Source organism: Callospermophilus lateralis, chromosome 7 (assembly GCF_048772815.1).
Source record: "Callospermophilus lateralis isolate mCalLat2 chromosome 7, mCalLat2.hap1, whole genome shotgun sequence".
Classification (NCBI taxonomy): Eukaryota; Metazoa; Chordata; class Mammalia; order Rodentia; family Sciuridae; genus Callospermophilus; species Callospermophilus lateralis.
This window is the reverse complement of record NC_135311.1, coordinates 118,987,934-118,993,231: the sequence shown is the minus strand read 5'-3', so window position 1 is coordinate 118,993,231 and position 5,298 is coordinate 118,987,934.

Genomic DNA, 5,298 nt, shown 5'->3' with positions numbered 1-5,298 from the left:
CCCACTCCCATTCTGAGCTCTTGACTGGAAGGGAGAAGAAGGAACCCTGGAACCATTCTGTCCCTTTGTTAACAAGACACTTTGAAGCTGCATCAGAAAAAGATCAGATCCCCACCCACATACCTGGACACCCCCACAAACCCAGATTTTTGGGTGCCTTATGTACAGATGGCAGAGGCAGTACTCATGCACAAGCATGTTCTGATGCCTGGAGTATGCTTGCCTGTGGGCTGCTGTGTAAAAGTACATGAACATGTCAGCTAGCATGTACAAGTTTACAGGAAAATGTTCTGAGTGCATTCACATGTTACCAGCCCATGCAATCAAACTGTGTGACTATATGTGTGAACCAAGCAACCTCTCCTCCCTGTCCTTTGCTCTCTAACTACAGTCCCAGGGAAAAGGCCACCTACCTCCCCAGATTGCTTTCTTTCTAGGCCCCTCCCTCACAGCCTCACTTTTTCTGTCTGTGACATGGGAAGAAGGACTGGTGGGAAGGGATGCTGCATGGAGCCCAGGGGCCTGACAAGTTATTAGCAACGATGAGCTGGCAGCTCGTTACCATAACGATGGTGCCACTGCCTCACCCCAGCTCAAACCCAGACTCCCCAGACGGCAGGAGGCCCGCTGAGCCAGCAGCCTTCAGACTGGAAGGGGGGTGGATAAAGAGGGAATTGAGACATAATGCTTGCATAGAGGAGGGTACACAGCTGTTCTTCCCACCCCCCACTGGGAGACAAAGCTTTGATTCCACAAAGTGGGAATGATATCAGAATCTGGGAAGGTTTCCTGACCATGGGGATGTAAGACACTGGAGGAGGTCTTTGGAAGCCCCTTTCAACAAAAGCTCCTGTTATTTGCTCCCTCATCCCCTCACTCCTACCAACCAACCAAATAGGAAACCTCTCACTGAATTCCCATCCCCTCATCTATAAAATAGGGACAATCATAATTATCATATGCCCTAAACTCCTGGAAGATTGAATCAGAAAGGTTTTAGAAGTAACTATAGACCCTCCCTAAATCAGATAAGCCCCAGAAGTTTTTCTACCTATCAGAAACCAAGGAAGTGTCAGCCCAGCTAGAGGCAAAATGTACCAGAAACTGGGGGGCAGTGGGAAGCTCAGCCAGCTCAGGCCCCAACATCAGCTGGAGGACATGTGAGGTGCCAGGCAGCTGCTGACAGCAGGCACTGACACAGAAGAATGTCTAGGACTAAGGCCTGTAGCAGCTCCAGCCCCTTACCAGCAGGAACTCAGACTAGCCATTGGCCTGCCTCTGCAGCAGGTATGGCTAGGAATCCCCATCCCCAGGAATATCTTTAGCATCCCCTCTTTGGAAAGGAGTCCCAGGTTAAAGGGTCTACAGCCTTAGAGATATTGAGTCTTCATTACTTCTCCCCAAATCCCCTATACTCAGCTTTGACGGGGGTGGGGAGTTCAGGAATAGAAGGCAACCTGGGGGGTTAGAAAGTTCCTTGGCTAAGGCTAGCCTTGGAACCCACAAGTTTGTTTTGTGACCTTGGGCAGGTCCGCTCCCTTCTCTTGGCTTCAGGGTCCCCAGTGTGTAATTAAGAGGTTGGACCATGTCAATTCTAAGATTCCTTCAATGGCCATCATTCTGTATAACTACATATAAGCTCACTCTTTGGATGTGAGCCCCCTGGCACAAAAGGCGGTGGGCACTGCCTGCCAGATCAGTGGGGCAGTGGGGGTGGGGATGCGGGGGCTGTGTCTGAGGCTGTTCATCCTATGTTCATGTTCCTTTTAGAAACACCTGCCACCCTAGCCCTCCCAGCTCCCTTTTTAGACCCTGATTCACTGCCAACTCACGAAGCCTCTCCCTCCCTTCCCTCTTTTCTCCCTCTCTCCCTTTTAGGCATTGGCAGCTGGGTGCACAAGTAGCCCCAGCATTCAGGAAATGCTGGGCAGAGGTGGAGGGCAATGCCTCCAGTGTCAGAGAGCACACAACAGGGAGTGCCACTCTCTAACCTTGATCCAGTTCAGTTCCTTGGGTCAGCAAAAGATAAGTTGGAGTCTTTCTGTACCACTGACTAGAAATGTGTGATTGTGGGAATTGGAATTCATCTCTCAAACCTCAACATTCTCATCTGTGAATTGGCATTATATTAGCTTGACACATGTGAAATGACTGTTTTTGTAGGTTAAAAGAGAACCGTGGATATTGGAAATTTCATATGGCTTAACCTGATACCTGCCCTGCCTGTTCCTCAAGGCTTTTGGAGAAATAAAGAGTTGAGAGAAGAGCATTTTCAAAAGTCCTGGACTGATACAGAGGCGTTGTATTATTATTACTTCAAGGAGCTCAGTACAGACACACCTGGAGCCAGTGGGTTGAACCAATGACCCAGAACTTGGAGATTTAGGGCTTGGAACTCTGGGAGAGAGCCACCTGCTCTGATGACTAACAATAGACCAGACGCTTCCACCTGGCCTCCTCAGCTTCTGGCTCTAAAGGGCCTGAGGTGACACAAGCTCCCAGGCCCCAAGAAGGAGAAACAGCACATACAGGCACACATTCTTCAGCTCCAGGCCCACCACCACCACCAGCAGAGCCCTGCATGCAGGAAGGACACAACCAGTAGCACCATTGAAGATGCCCCAAGGTAGGTGAATGTGGAGACCAATAGGGAGTATCATGAGGCTCTTGTCTGAGTCCAGGATAAGGAGTCCCTAGAGAGAAGGGATGATCTGACCTCTGAGAAGTCTGATTTCCCTGTTCCAGGTGCCACATCCCACCAAGACTTGGTGATGTGGGAGGACAGGATGGCAAAGACCAGGTGTGGGCGATTCAGAGTGAACCCTGCTCAGATACATTCTCACACAGCCAACACACACACACACTCAGTCACACAGACCACAGATACCGGGACCCTTACAGTCAGCCACACAGGCACGCACACACGGGCACACACACACTCACAGAAACATACACAGCCATACACAGTGGCAACACACACACACTCATTCACACACATGCCTACAGACACATGTACAGTAACACCCTCGTTGCATACAATCACTGCATGCACATACACTCACCCACAGTGACATACACTCACTGCCACACAATCACCCACAGACCCACACGGTGACACACTCACACACTCACCACAGACACACAGTGACACGCACTCACACCTGCAGAGGAAACTTCTCTCCGGATCGCCCCAACATCACGACTTCCCCCCACAACCAACCAGCTACTCCCTCCCAGACCCAAGCCTCCAGCCCGAGAAGGGCCGGACGGGGGCTGACCGGCTTGGCACGGCCCGGGCCCGGAGAGCGGGTCCTTGGTCCGTGCGGTCCCCCGCGCGTCCCTCGGGTCAGGGCCGCGGGCCTCCAGGCCGGGGCGGGGGCGGGGGCGGGGGCCGCGGAGGAGGCCCAGCCCCTCCCCCCTCCGGGGCCGGAGCTGCGGCCGCCTGAGCCCGGGGCGTGGGCGGCGCCCGGGCCGCAGCCGGGCCGAGCCTGGGGGGCGCTGCAGAGGGCGCGGCGAGTGCAGCCCCGTCCCCACCCCTCCCGGCGGCTTACCTGGCCCAGCTCGGGCTCCGGCCGGGTTACATGGTGCCGGCGGCCCGGGCGGGGGGCGCTGCGGCGACGGCCGTGAGAGCAGGGACCGGGACTCGGCACTGCGGAGCCCCCAGCGGAGGGGCCGCGCCGGCTGCGGAGCCCCGAGCGAGCGCCGAGCGGCAGCGGGCGCGGGAGCGGGAGGCGGCCAAGCCACGGAGGCTGGATTTCCCGGGGACCAGGAAGGGGAGGCGGGGGGATCCCGCCCGCGCGCTCCGCCCCCGCCCCCGCCCCCGCGCAGGGCGGCCGAGCTGGGAGCCGAGGGGAGGGAGGGGGACCAAGCTCCCCGCCCCCGCACCGGACCCAGGAGGGCCCAGGTCGCAGCCGGCGGGCGGCCACCGGGTCCACGAGGAACACCCGCCGAGCTGAGCGACAGCGCTGGGGAGGCCCAGCCTAGGGTGCCAATAAGATCCCGCTCACTGGGGGCCGCGGGAGCAGTGTCCACCGAGGACCCAAAACGGGCACATAACAGTGTCACTGCCACGCACAGCCGATTTAGGTACAGGGACCTAAGCCCAGAGCCGGGCGGTTGGGGAGACAGCCACAGTCTCACATTCAAGGTCTCCTGCCCCACCGAGGCATAGTCACACTCTGAATGTCACACATAGCCCCCATCCCGACACGTCCCCTTAGGAGACTCTCCTTCGGGTTTTCCAGGTCTGCTCCCCGACTTCAGCTCTTGGGCTTGGTTCAGGAAGCCCCCCTCTTCTGCCCCAGCCCTGCCAAGATGAGGCGCTGTGCCCGGTCTCAGGGCCACTGACAGGCGTCCCCCACCCACACTCCGCACAGTGGAGGCATCCCCAGTGTAGGAGAACCCCGCTATACCTGCGGTCTTTGCTGGGGCCCCCACCCGTACCCACTGTGCCCGCCCACCTCTGGGCCCAGAGCCAGGGGCTGTGCCATGGCGGGGGCGGGGTGGGAGAGGGAAAGGGAACTGTCCGAAGCACAGCCGGTGGCTGCAGAGCCAGTACATAAGCTGCAGGAGCCAGGAGAGGCGGAGAGCTGACTGCAGCAGTCCCTGGCTAGAATCCGTCTTGGCGCCCAGAACGATGCTGTAATGGGGGGGGAGGGGGCCTCGTGGGGGAAGCCGCAGGAGGAGGGGCTGAAGATGTGGAGGAGGGGCTGGCTCTGGATTCTGACTTTCCTGGGTGGGTGTGAAAGTTGGGGTGGAGGGCCGTGTGCGCCCTTAAAGCCCTCTTCCTCCACCTTTTCTGGTTTTGAAAACTTGAACTGGTGAGGCCTGGGTTTGAGAGGCTTGGGAGACCATGCATCGCTTTGGGGAGAGACCCTGGAGTTGTTCTGATTCAGTGCTCTCCATAATACCTCCTTTCTCTCCGTATCCCTTTGGAGTCACTGGTTCTTATTCCTGTATAAAACGGCAAACTGAGGTACAGAAAGTAGAAGCCACAGGCCCTAAAGAGTTAGAACTGGGAGCCAAGTCCCAGGGAGATGTTGAAAGGTGCAACATTACATAAAGGAGCTTAGAGAGTCCTTCTCTCAAAGGAAACTGAGAAATCTTAGTGGGAGATTAGCAGTTTGTTCAACTATCCTAGCCTACAATATAGGACATTTTCCCTTGAATCATGTGCTAAGGCTACAGTTCCCAGCCCAGGAATCGGTCAGTAAAGAGTAAATGTCAGAGAAAATAGGATAGGAAATTAGTCCCAGAAACTCCTTGGAATTGAAAGAAACATCTAACTTTCCATGAAGT